Genomic DNA, 14,200 nt, shown 5'->3' on the forward strand with positions numbered 1-14,200 from the left:
GGTCTCTTGAAAATTGAACAAAGATGGATATTTAAATTAGGAACTAACACCCATGGATTGAATGATGATATTCCATGGACCTCTTTATCCTAATATCTACGATTTATACCATTACTGTGACCTTGAATTCCTGTTTGTCCAATGTCCAAATAACCGATGAAGTCACCTTGACCTCCTTTTTATTTTCAGAGGTCATGATAGACTCGACTTATTTTATCCACTAAGGCCCTCATTCTAAGCTCCGCCGCCCGCCAGACTTCCTCCCTCCAGAATACCGCACCGCGGTCGTTAGACCGCTGCGGCTATTCATAGTTTTACACTGGGCTGGCGGGCGACCGCCAAAAGGCCGCCCGCCAGCCCAGTGTAAAACCCCCTTCCCACGAGGACGCCGGCTCAGAATTGAGCCGGCGGAGTGGGAAGGTGCGACGGGTGCAGTGGCACCCGTCGCGTATTTCAGTGTCTGCAATGCAGACACTGAAATACAAAGTGGGGCCCTCTTACGGGGGCCCCTGCAGTGCCCATGCCATTGGCATGGGCACTGCAGGTGCCCCCAGGGGCCCCACGACAACCCATACCGCCATCCTGTTCCTGGCGGGAGAACCGCCAGGAACAGGATGGCAGTATGGGCTGTCAGAATCCCCCGTGGCGGCGCAGCAAGCTGCGCCGCCACGGGGATTTCCAGGGCAGCGGAAAACCGGCGGGAGACCGCCGGTTTTCCGCATCTGACCGCGGCCAAACCGCCGCGGTCAGAATGCCCTGCGGGGCACCGCCAGCCTGTTGGCGGTGCTCCCGCCGACCCTGGCCCCGGCGGTCAAGGACCGCCGGGTCACCCCCTAAGTGTCTAGACACCTCCACACTGGTTTAATTATTAACAATTGTTTAATTTTTCCCTTGGCAAATACAAGCTGATCACCACATATTTTTCTATTTCATTTTTACTTTCTTCACCTTGTTGGTCAACAATAATAATGACAGTACCCTTTTGGTTTTTATAATAAGACGCTCCTGGTGCATAATACACTGTTTCGCAAACATATTTGTTTTTGTATTCACTCCCCGACTCGAGAGCATGTAACTTCTTGGCTCCGAGCCCCTATTCTATTTTTATGACCTTCCACATACATGTCCTTCCTTTATTTTTACTGTTCCAGACGCGCGCAAGCCGGAAGGAATTCCCTCTCCGGTTCCCGCGGCGTCTCTTTAAAAGAGACCCTGACAGCGCCCTCTTGACATTAGAAGCGGGACGCCGTCTTGAGGGTAGGTCCACTACACGGGACCGAAGACACAATCGTAAGTTTATTGCTATATCTGTGGGTTAGAAATTTTGGGAACTACCCCGAGCACATTTGAGCACGCCGCAACTCCCTCACTTTGTGACATTGAGGTGAAGTGAACGATCGCTGTATTTCTAAATCCTGGGCGTTCATCTTTTTGACACACAGACTTTAAAGTGATCAGTTACTTGGGAAATGTTACTTTATCTTTCTAACTTCATTACTGAACTATACTTCAATGGCTAAGTACCAATTACATATTAACAGCAATTTTGTTTACACATAATGTTGGAAAGTACCATCTTGCCTGGCATGTTACCCCCATATTTCACTGTATGTATGTTGTTTTAGTGGTATGTGTCACTGGGACCCTGCTAGCCAGGGCCCCAGTGCTCATAAGTGTGCCCTGTATGTGTTACCTGTGTTATGACTAACTGTCTCACTAAGGCTCTGCTAATCAGAACCTCAGTGGTTATGCTCTCTCATTTCTTTCAAATTGTCACTAACAGGCTAGTGACCAATTTTACCAATTTACATTGGCATACTGGAACACCCTTATAATTCCCTAGTATATGGTACTGAGGTACCCAGGGTATTGGGGTTCCAGGAGATCCCTATGGGCTGCAGCATTTCTTTTGCCACCCATAGGGAGCTCTGACAATTCTTACACAGGCCTGCCACTGCAGCCTGAGTGAAATAACGTCCACGTTATTTCACACCCATTTTACACTGCACTTAAGTAACTTATAAGTCACCTATATGTCTAACCTTTACCTGGTAAAGGTTGGGTGCAAAGTTACTTAGTGTGTGGGCACCCTGGCACTAGCCAAGGTGCCCCCACATTGTTCAGGGCCAATTCCCTGGACTTTGTGAGTGCGGGGACACCATTACACGCGTGCACTACATATAGGTCACTACCTATATGTAGCTTCACAATGGTAACTCCGAATATGGCCATGTAACATGTCTATGATCATGGAATTGCCCCCTCTATGCCATCCTGGCATAGTTGGCACAATCCCATGATCCCACGGGTCTCTAGCACAGACCCTGGTACTGCCAAACTGCCTTTCCCGGGGTTTCACTGCAGCTGCTGCTGCTGCCAATCCCTCAGACAGGTTTCTGCCCTCCTGGGGTCCAGCCAGGCTTGGCCCAGGAAGGCAGAACAAAGGACTTCCTCAGAGAGAGGGTGTTACACCCTCTCCCTTTGGAAAATGGTGTTAGGGCTGGGGAGGAGTAGCCTCCCCCAGCCTCTGGAAATGCTTTCATGGGCACAGATGGTGCCCATTTCTGCATAAGCCAGTCTACACCGGTTCAGGGACCCCTCAGCCCTTCTCTGGTGCGAAACTGGACAAAGGAAAGGGGAGTGACCACTCCCCTAACCTGCACCTCCCCTGGGAGGTGCCCAGAGCTCCTCCAGTGTGCTCCAGACCTCTGCCATCTTGGAAACAGAGGTGCTGCTGGCACACTGGACTGCTCTGAGTGGCCAGTGCCAGCAGGTGACGTCAGAGACTCCTTCTGATAGGCTCCTTCAGGTGTTGCTAGCCTATCCTCTCTCCTAAGTAGCCAAACCCTCTTTTCTGGCTATTTAGGGTCTCTGTCTTTGGGAATTCCTTAGATAACGAATGCAAGAGTGTAGGAGGCTGGACTGGCTTGTAGTGAGTACCAAGTGGTACTTACACCTTGCACCAGGCCCAGTTTTCCCTTATTAGTGTATAGGGTGTCTAGCAGCTTAGGCTGATATATATTGGTCGCTTAGTAGAGCAGCTTAGGCTGAACTAGGAGACGAGTGAAGCTCCTACAGTACCACTAGTGTCATACGCACAATATCATAAGAAAACACAATACACAGATATACTAAAAATAAAGGTACTTTATTTTTATGACAATATGCCAAAAGTATCTCAGTGAGTACCCTCAGTATGAGGATAGCAAATATACACAAGATATATGTACACAATACCAAAATATGCAGTAATAGTATTAGAAAACAGTGCAAACAATGTATAGTTACAATAGGATGCAATGGGGACACATAGGGATGGGGCAACACAAACCATATACTCCAAAAGTGGAATGCAAACCACGAATGGACCCCAAACCTATGTGACCTTGTAGAGGGTCGCTGGGACTGTAAGAAAACAGTTAGGGTTAGAAAAATAGCCCACCCCAAGACCCTGAAAAGTGAGTGCAAAGTGCACTAAAGTTCCCCAAAGGACATAGAAGTCGTGATAGGGGAATTCTGCAGGAAAGACACAAACCAGCAATGCAACAATGATGGATTTCCAGTCGAGGGTACCTGTGGAACAAGGGGACCAAGTCCAAAAATCACAAGCAAGTCGGAGATAGGCAGATGCCCAGTAAATGCCAGCTGTGGGTGCAAAGAAGCTGCTACTGGACAGTAGAAGCTTAGGATTCTGCAGGAACGACAAGGGATAGAGACTTCCCCTTTGGAGGATGGATCCTGAAGAAAGACAGCCAACAAGCCTTGCTAGCTGCAAGTCGTGTGGTTAGCATTTTTGGATGCTGCTGTAGCCCAGAAGGGACCAGGATGTCGCCAATTGCGTCAGGGGACAGAGGGGGCGTCCAGCAATAAAAGGAGCCCTCTCAGAAGCAGGCAGCACCCGCCGAAGTGCCGGAACAGGCACTACAAAGAGGAGTGAAATGGTGCTCACCCGAAGTCGCACAAAGGAGTTTCACGTCGCCGGAGCACAACTTAGAAATTCATGCAATGCAGGTTAGAGTGCCGTGGACCCAGGCTTGGCTGTGTACAAAGGATTTCCGCCGGAAGTGCACAGGGGCCGGAGTAGCTGCAAAAGTCGCGGTTCCCAGCAATGCAGTCTGGCGTGGGGAGGCAAGGACTTACTTCCACCAAACTTGGACTGAAGAGTCACTGGACTGTGGGAGTCACTTGGACAGAGTTGCTGGATTCAAGGGACCTCGCTCGTCGTGCTGAGAGGAGACCCAGGGTACCGGTGATGCAGTTCTTTGATGCCTGCGGGAGCAGGGGGAAGATTCCGTCGACCCACGGGAGATTTCTTCGGAGGTTCTAGTGCAGAGAGGAGGCACACTACCCCCACAGCATGCACCACCAGGAAAACAGTCGAGAAGGCGGCAGGATCAGCGTTACAGAGTTGCAGTAGTCGTCTTCGCTACTTTGTTGCAGTTTTGCAGGCTTCCAGCGCGGTCAGCAGTCGATTCCTTGGCAGAAGGTGAAGAGAGAGATGCAGAGGAACTCTGATGAGCTCTTGCATTTGTTATCTAAGGAAATCCCCAAAGCAGAGACCCTAAATAGCCAGAAAAGAGGGTTTGGCTACTTAGGAGAGAAGATAGGCTAGCAACACCTGAAGGAGCCTATCAGAAGCGGTCTCTGACGTCACCTGCTGGCCCTGGCCACTCAGAGCAGTCCAGTGTGCCAGCAGCACCTCTGTTTCCAAGATGGCAGAGGTCTGGAGCATACTGGAGGAGCTCTGGGCACCTCCCAGGGGAGGTGCAGGTCAGGGGAGTGGTCACTCCCCTTTCCTTTGTCCAGTTTCGCGCCAGAGCAGGGCTGAGGGGTCCCTGAACCGGTGTAGACTGGCTTATGCAGAAATGGGCACCATCTGTGCCATGAAAGCATTTCCAGAGGCTGGGGGAGGCTACTCCTCCCCAGCCCTAACACCATTTTCCAAAGGGAGAGGGTGTAACACCCTCTCTCTGAGGAAGTCCTTTGTTCTGCCTTCCTGGGCCAAGCCTGGCTGGACCCCAGGAGGGCAGAAACCTGTCTGAGGGGTTGGCAGCAGCAGCAGCTGCAGTGAAACCCCAGGAAAGGCAGTTTGGCAGTGCCCAGGTCTGAGCTACAGACCTGTGGGATCATGGGATTGTGCCAACTATGCCAGGATGGCATAGAGGGGGCAATTCCATGATCATAGACATGTTACATGGCCATATTCGGAGTTACCATTGTGAAGCTACACATAGGTAGTGACCTATGTGTAGTGCACGCGTGTAATGGAGTCCCCGCACTCACAAAGTCCGGGGAATTTGCCCTGAACAATGTGGGGGCACCTTGGCTAGTGCCAGGGTACCCACACACTAAGTAACGTAGCACCCAACCTTTACCAGGTAAAGGTTAGACATATAGGTGACTTATAAGTTACTTAAGTGCAGTGTAAAATGGCTGTGAAATAACGTGGACGTTATTTCACTCAGGCTGCAGTGGCAGGCCTGTGTAAGAATTGTCAGAGCTCCCTATGGGTGGCAAAAGAAATGCTGCAGCCCATAGGGATCTCCTAGAACCCCAATACCCTGGGTACCTCAGTACCATATACTAGGGAATTATAAGGGTGTTCCAGTATGCCAATGTAAATTGGTAAAATTGGTCACTAGCCTGTTAGTGACAATTTGAAAGAAATGAGAGAGCATAACCACTGAGGTTCTGGATAGCAGAGCCTCAGTGAGACAGTTAGTCATAACACAGGTAACACATTCAGGGCACACTTATGAGCACTGGGGCCCTGGCTGGCAGGGTCCCAGTGACACATACAACTAAAACAACATATATACAGTGAAAACTGGGGGTAGCATGCCAGGCAAGATGGTACGTTCCTACACAACCCCCCCCCCAAACGAAGGACAATAAGACTAGTCATTACCTGATGGGTCTTCATTGTCTAAGTGGAAATATCTGGAGAGTCCATCTGCATTGGAGTGGCTACTCCCAGGTCTATGTTCCACTGTATAGTCCATTCCCTGTAGGGATATGGACCACCTCAACAATTTTGGATTTTCCCCTTGGTACTCACTACAAGCCAGTCCAGCCTCCTACATTGGTTGTGCAGTGGTGGGATAAGTGCTTTGTAACTGCTTACCACTTTTGTCATTGTACTTTTCATAAGAGAAAAATATACAAAACAAGTTCAGTGTATGTACACCTAACCAAAAAGTTTTGCATTTCTTTTCTCACTTCTTTTCTAAAGTGCTGAAAAGTACCTCTAACTTTCTAAAAAGTTCTTAAAAAGTTTTAAAAGTTTTTTTTTCTGTCTTTCTAAAAGTTCTGAAAACCTTTTTCTTCCTTTTTCTGTCACTTAAACACTTTCTAAAATGTCTGGCACAGGCCAAACTGTTGATCTGTCCAAACTTGCTTATGATAATCTTAGCTGGAAAGATGCAAGGAGTCTCTGCATAGAAAGAGGTTTAAGTGTAAGGAAGAATCCCTCTAGAGAACTGTTGGTAAATATGCTTGTTGAACAGGATAAGGCCAGAGCTGGCACTCCTGTGGAAAGGTTAGCTGATGGTTCCCACTCTGATTCTGGGGCACCCCTAGCAAAAGATGTGGGAGGGAAACTTCCAAGCCTGCCCCCTAGCAAACCACCTAGCGTAGCTGGTACTGATGTAGAGTCACACCATACTGATAGTGTTGTCTCACATCACAGTAAGAGTATCCCTTCTCATCATAGTAGAAGTGCTGTTTCTCTTAGTCAAGCTATTAGGGTGCCTTCTGTTAGGGCCAGGTCTCCTTCTGTTCTATCTCAGCATACTTCTGTCTCTAGACATGCCTCACCCACTGTCCTGCTATTTGATGGAGTTTTGTTTTGACCAATGACTTTGTGTTTCACCACTGCGCATATTAGTTGCTCAATGTTCACCAGTAGCACATGGTATGTTTTGTTCAGTTGAGCCGCCTATTGGCTTTGACATGGCATTAGCCATTACTTTCTGTATTCAGTTTAGCCGTCTATGGGCTTTGACATTGCATTAGTCATTACATTCTGTATTGTGCCTATTGGCTTTGACATGGCATTAGCCATTGCTTTCTGTATTCAGTTTAGCCGTCTATGGGCTTTGACATTGCATGCCTATTGACTTTGACATGATGTATTCAATTTAGCTGCCTATTGACTTTGACATGCTATTAGATATTCTGCCTATGGGCTTTGACATGATATTATATATTACATTTTGTATTCAGCTCCGCTGCCTATTGGCTTTGACATGATATCATATATTACACTTTGTATTCAGCTTAACTGCCTTTTGGCTTTGACATGATATTATACATTGCATTTTGTATTCAGCTCAGCTGGCTATGGGCTTTGACATGATATAAGACATTGCATTTTGTATTCAGCTTAGATGCCTATTGGCTTTGACATGACACTAGACATTGCATTTGATATTTAGGTTAGCTGCCTATTGCCTTTAACATGACATTGCATTTGATATTTAGGTTAGCTGCCCATTGCCTTTAACGTGGAGTTAGACATTGCAGTTGAGAATAGTTCTGTATTTTTCCAAGCTGTGTTTTTGCACCAGAGAACCAAGATGTTTTGCTCTCACAGTAGACTAGACCTGATAAGAGAGAGTACATGGGCGTTGTTTCTCTTCCCTTGAGCTTGGGAACAGGAGTAGTCTTGGAGACCTGGCCAGTCTCCAAAAGGCTTGCTCAGTTTCCCAGGTCTGAGAGGAGGGGGCACACCTTTGTAACGAATGTAACAGGCTGCAGAGAGTCAGATTCGAATCTGCCGGACCTCGTGCTGGAGCTTGGCGCCAGTTGCCAGCATCCCGTGTGGGTAGATGACACTCTTTCTCGCGGCTGACAGGGGTCTCAGCTTGCAGACCTTAGAAAGATGTAGCTGTAAATAGTTCCTACACGGTGAAGTATTTGTTTTGCTTTGCATTCAATATCTTATAAATATAACCTGCTGTGTATATTGCAAACTGATATATTTTGTTTGATTAACGCGGACTTGAAAGCTACTAATTCGTCATTCATTCATAAACATTGTGGTTGGGGAAGAATTAACAACAATAAAAGTCTTCTTTGACCTCAGAAGTGCATTTCTGTTGTGTTATGTTAGTGCTTAGAAACTAAAATAAGAGGAAAGCACTACAATTGGTACCTGGAGTCGTGGGGTCGGTCATTAAGAGGTGATTAAAAGGGGTTTGACGAGTTAGTAGATTTCTAAGTGCACACTTTAAAAGTGTAATTGTTTTTTTGTTGTTTGGAGAATTACAGAAATTGTTTTCTGTTTGGAGAATCACAGTAGCACGGCAGACCATGTCTGAGAATACATGTGTTGATGAACTGCCTGATGGTGCTAAGAAAAACTGTGAATTGTTTTCTGTTTGGGGAATTACAGAAGAAAATGCATGTGTAGCTAAAAGGCCTGATAAGGTTTTGAGAAATAATTCCTGTTGTATATATGTAGAAAACGTGTGTTTTGGAAGTAATGATGACAGAAAGGTCTGGATACCTTTATCTGCTTACAGAGAAATGCAGGAGAAATGTAGGAAGTTGGAACATGAAAATAGGAATTTACGTGAGCAAATTAGCCAGGATACAATAATTCAAAATAAGACGGAAAGTTATAAAAGGGCTGTTTTTGAAGAATCTTTCTTGTCCCATTCCAGTAATGAGGGGGTTAAGACAGCTCCGAGCTGCATTGAGTTTCCGTGTGAGCCAGGGTTTTTGGCAGCCAAAGTGCATTCCTTAACTGATAACACGGACGAGAATGTGATTTACGAGTTACCGTTGCAAAATGCACAAGTAAAACGAAGGATTTTAGAGCAAGACACCCCGAGTTTCATTAGCTTGTTTGATTTTTGGAAAAAGAATAGCCCTCATTTGAGAGAAATCCTAACACTGTTGTATATGGTCACTGTGAAAAATAATATGCAGCTGCGCGCTTGTGATTTGGCAAATGAAATAATGCAGATTTTAGGTTTCTGCGCAGTGCAAGAAGGAAATACTTATGTATATTTAAATCAAGAACAAGGAAAGAAAATAGTGCCCCTAGCTAGAATCATACAATGGATCTGGTACTTGCAAGACAGGGCTAGAGTACCACAGGTAAAAGAATTATCAATGAAATTGTGTGCACCATTTGAATTCGTGTCTACTGAAGATAAAAAGCATGTTTGTTTTACTAATGATTCATTGACTGAAATGTTATTTTCTGGCACAGTAGAAGGAACAGCGTTGTATAATGTGTGTCAGATTTTAAAGCAAGAGCTACGTGAGATGTGTCATTTTTACGCTGATTTTTGGTTCTTTGATAATGTTTTAGCCACATGGCTTGCACCTAACTGGTTCAATTACCTTGCAGATGTTAATGAGAAAAATGCAGAGAGAGAAGTGTTCACCCAGAATTCTGCCTTAGTGGGGATAGCTATGTGGGTGCCCCAGAAATGTGAAAAGGCCACTTACAGGTGGGCAGAGATGAGAGAGATGCCCATTCCCCTAGATTTGATAAAAACTGTGCAGCATGCACAAAAGCAATCTGTCATGCAAGCAGTCACAGAGCAGTTGGGGAGAGGAAAGTTACCAGGACAGAAATGGCAAAGTGATCAGGTTTTAGGGAGAGTGATTGCTGCAAATTACCAAGGAAAAATCGAAATTATGCTGATACCTAGAAAAGAATCTGATTCATTCATACAAATTGGAGACAGAATGGCCCAATTTGGCAAAAATGCAGTGAATGGAGGTTTGGTAAAGAAGGAGTCTGCCCCAGCCCTTCTGACAGTGCAAGAAAAGGGAAGCTGTGGTGCAGCAGATAAAAACCTCAGTACTGATGTGTGGGCTGAAGCCCCAAGTGACCCTCCAGAACCTGCAGAGAATATAACAAAGGGCCCCAAAAACGTCCTGCTGATTATAAAACAGGGAAAGAAAGAGGAAGGGTGCAGTTTAAATGAAAAATGTTATTTGCAAGAAAAGTCATACTTGTTTCTTTTGCAGATCCTACCACGTTTCGCCACTGTCCCTGAGTGCGCTGTGTGGTCCACCTTCCGGTGTGTGCGTGTGGGGTCGGGGAAGGGACCGAATCCCCAACCTGAACCTGGCTGAGTAAAGTGCCAGCACCATGGATCCATTTTGCGCAAACTGCGCCTTCAGTTCAAGTTCAACTTGTTTGCTGTGTTTTTTTTTTTTTTTTCCCTCTCGTATGGAACTCTGACTTTTGCTTATCTTCCAGCAAACCTTTCAAGTGGACCGTGCATCTTTACATGAGTAGAACTCATGCCACATCAAATTGCTAACACTGTTGAATTAGAGACTCATTCAGAAAAAAAAAAAAATTGCCCAGTCTTTTCTATGTAGATGTATCTGATGTGAAAAGGTCATGAAATCAATGTGTTAATTCACTTCTATTGCTTTACAGGGATTGCTTTGATCATAATGTTTTTTTGTGCTGATGTTTTTTTTATGTTTGTTTGAAATATGAGATATGTGAAACAAAAATTCATTGGTCAAAGGGCGGAATGTCCTGCTATTTGATGGAGTTTTGTTTTGACCAATGACTTTGTGTTTCACCACTGCGCATATTAGTTGCTCAATGTTCACCAGTAGCACATGGTATGTTTTGTTCAGTTGAGCCGCCTATTGGCTTTGACATGGCATTAGCCATTACTTTCTGTATTCAGTTTAGCCGTCTATGGGCTTTGACATTGCATTAGTCATTACATTCTGTATTGTGCCTATTGGCTTTGACATGGCATTAGCCATTGCTTTCTGTATTCAGTTTAGCCGTCTATGGGCTTTGACATTGCATGCCTATTGACTTTGACATGATGTATTCAATTTAGCTGCCTATTGACTTTGACATGCTATTAGATATTCTGCCTATGGGCTTTGACATGATATTATATATTACATTTTGTATTCAGCTCCGCTGCCTATTGGCTTTGACATGATATCATATATTACACTTTGTATTCAGCTTAACTGCCTTTTGGCTTTGACATGATATTATACATTGCATTTTGTATTCAGCTCAGCTGGCTATGGGCTTTGACATGATATAAGACATTGCATTTTGTATTCAGCTTAGATGCCTATTGGCTTTGACATGACACTAGACATTGCATTTGATATTTAGGTTAGCTGCCTATTGCCTTTAACATGACATTGCATTTGATATTTAGGTTAGCTGCCCATTGCCTTTAACGTGGAGTTAGACATTGCAGTTGAGAATAGTTCTGTATTTTTCCAAGCTGTGTTTTTGCACCAGAGAACCAAGATGTTTTGCTCTCACAGTAGACTAGACCTGATAAGAGAGAGTACATGGGCGTTGTTTCTCTTCCCTTGAGCTTGGGAACAGGAGTAGTCTTGGAGACCTGGCCAGTCTCCAAAAGGCTTGCTCAGTTTCCCAGGTCTGAGAGGAGGGGGCACACCTTTGTAACGAATGTAACAGGCTGCAGAGAGTCAGATTCGAATCTGCCGGACCTCGTGCTGGAGCTTGGCGCCAGTTGCCAGCATCCCGTGTGGGTAGATGACACTCTTTCTCGCGGCTGACAGGGGTCTCAGCTTGCAGACCTTAGAAAGATGTAGCTGTAAATAGTTCCTACACGGTGAAGTATTTGTTTTGCTTTGCATTCAATATCTTATAAATATAACCTGCTGTGTATATTGCAAACTGATATATTTTGTTTGATTAACGCGGACTTGAAAGCTACTAATTCGTCATTCATTCATAAACATTGTGGTTGGGGAAGAATTAACAACAATAAAAGTCTTCTTTGACCTCAGAAGTGCATTTCTGTTGTGTTATGTTAGTGCTTAGAAACTAAAATAAGAGGAAAGCACTACACCCACCCACCCTGATGACAGAGTGTTAGAAAGGGAGCTCAATAGATTGAGAGTGGAACAAACCAGACTGAAGCTCAAAAAGCAACAGCTGGATTTGGATAGGCAGTCCTTAGAGGTGGAGAGGGAAAGACAGAAATTGGGTTTAGAAACCCATGGTGGCAGCAGCAGTATTCCCCATAGTCATCCTGCAAAAGAGCATGATTCTAGGAATCTGCATAAGATAGTTCCCCCTTATAAGGAGGGGGATGACATTAACAAGTGGTTTGCTGCACTTGAGAGGGCCTGTGTTGTACAGGATGTCCCTCAAAGGCAGTGGGCTGCTATCCTATGGCTATCATTTAGTGGAAAGGGTAGGGATAGGCTCCTTACTGTGAAAGAAAGTGATGCCAATAATTTTGCAGTTCTTAAGAATGCACTCCTAGATGGTTATGGCTTAACCACTGAACAGTACAGGATGAAGTTCAGAGAAACCGAAAAGGAGTCTTCACAAGACTGGGTAGACTTTGTTGACCATTCAGTGAAGGCCTTGGAGGGGTGGTTACATGGCAGTAAAGTTACTGATTATGAAAGCCTGTATAACTTAATCCTGAGAGAGCCTATACTTAATAACTGTGTGTCTGATTTGTTGCACCAGTACCTGGTGGACTCTGATCTGACCTCTCCCCAAGAATTGGGAAAGAAGGCAGACAAATGGGTCAGAACAAGGGTGAACAGAAAAGTTCATACGGGGGTGACAAAGATGGCAACAAGAAGAAGGATGGTAAGTCTTCTGACAAGGGTGGGGACAAATCTAAAAATTAGTCTTCATCAGGCACACAAAAACACTCTGGTGGGGGTGGTGGGTCCAAATCCTCTTCAAATCAAAACAAAGAAAAGAAACCATGGTGCTATTTATGTAAAATAAAAGGCCATTGGACAACAGATCCCAGTTGTCCAAAGAAAAGCACCAAGCCTCCTACCACTACAACCCCTACTGCTACACCTAGTGTCCCTACTAATAGCAGTGGTGGTGGGAGCAAACCTACTAATAGCCAATCCAAGGGAGTAGCTGGGCTCACTTTTGGTAACTTAGTTGGGGTTGGTCTTGTTAGGGAGACCACAGAGGCTGTGTTAGTCTCTGACGGGGCTATTGATTTAGCCACCTTAGTTGCTTGTCCCCTTAACATGGATAAGTACAAGCAACTACCCCTAATAAATGGTGTTGAGGTTCAGGCCTACAGGGACACAGGTGCTAGTGTTACAATGGTAATAGAGAAACTGGTCCACCCTGAACAACACCTACTTGGTCACCAGTACCAAGTAACCGATGCTCACAACAACACATTTAGCCACCCCATGGCTGTTGTAAATCTCAACTGGGGGGGGTTACTGGTCCAAAGAAAGTTGTGGTTGCCTCAGATTTACCTGTAGACTGTCTACTTGGAAATGATTTAGAAACATCAGCTTGGTCAGATGTGGAGTTGGAGGCCCATGCAGCAATGCTGGGCATCCCAGGGCATATTTTTGCTTTAACCAAGGCTCAGGCCAAAAAGCAAAAAGGACAGGGTGACTTGGATCCTGGAAGAATGGACCAAGTACTCCCTAAAGCTAGGGCTAGTAGAAGTAAAGCACTACCTACTATCCCTCCCTCTACAGTGGATTATTCTTCTGAGGAAGAAGAATTTCCACCTTGTGCAGAACCTACACCAGAGGAGCTGGAAGCAGACACTGCTGAGCTTTTGGGTGAAGGGGGGCCTGCCAGGGAGGAGCTGAGTGTGGCACAGCAAACCTGTCCCACACTAGAGGGTCTAAGACAGTAAGCTGTCAAACAAGCAAATGGGGATGTCAGTGACTCTCACAGAGTTTACTTGGAGGACAACCTCTTGTACACTGAAGCAAGGGATCCAAAACCTGGAACTGCCAGGAGACTGGTGATTCCTCAGGAGTACAGAAAGTTCCTCCTAACTCTAGCTCACGACATTCCCATAGCTGGACATTTGGGGCAAATGAAAACTTGGAACAGGCTTGTTCCCCTGTTTCATTGGCTTAGAATGTCAGAGGACACAAAGGAATTTTGTAAGTCCTGTGAAACCTGTCAAGCCAGTGGCAAGGCAGGTAGCACTCCAAAGGCACCCCTTATTCCACTGCCTGTGGTTGGGGTTCCCTTTGAAAGGGTAGGGGTTGACATAGTTGGCCCCCTTGACCCTCCTACTGCTTCAGGCAATAGGTTTATCTTGGTGGTAGTGGACCATGCCACCAGATATCCTGAAGCTATTCCTCTAAGGACCACTACAGCCCCTGCAGTGGCAAAGGCCCTCCTGGGAATCTTTTCCAGGGTGGGCTTCCCAAAAGAGGTGGTATCAGACAGAGGAAGCAATTTCAT

General features: G+C 45.6%; 1 long non-coding RNA gene across 1 annotated transcript; it reads left to right on the forward strand.

The window, feature by feature from the left end:
- The first annotated feature begins 6,826 nt into the window (after nucleotides 1-6,826).
- LOC138266096 (uncharacterized) lies at nucleotides 6,827-11,780 on the forward strand. The gene is made up of 2 exons (XR_011199460.1): nucleotides 6,827-7,908; nucleotides 9,991-11,780. It is a non-coding gene; the product is annotated as an uncharacterized lncRNA (long non-coding RNA).
- Nucleotides 11,781-14,200: the final 2,420 nt, after the last annotated feature.

This window comes from Pleurodeles waltl, chromosome 11 (genome assembly GCF_031143425.1).
Source record: "Pleurodeles waltl isolate 20211129_DDA chromosome 11, aPleWal1.hap1.20221129, whole genome shotgun sequence".
NCBI classification, from domain to species: domain Eukaryota; kingdom Metazoa; phylum Chordata; class Amphibia; order Caudata; family Salamandridae; genus Pleurodeles; species Pleurodeles waltl.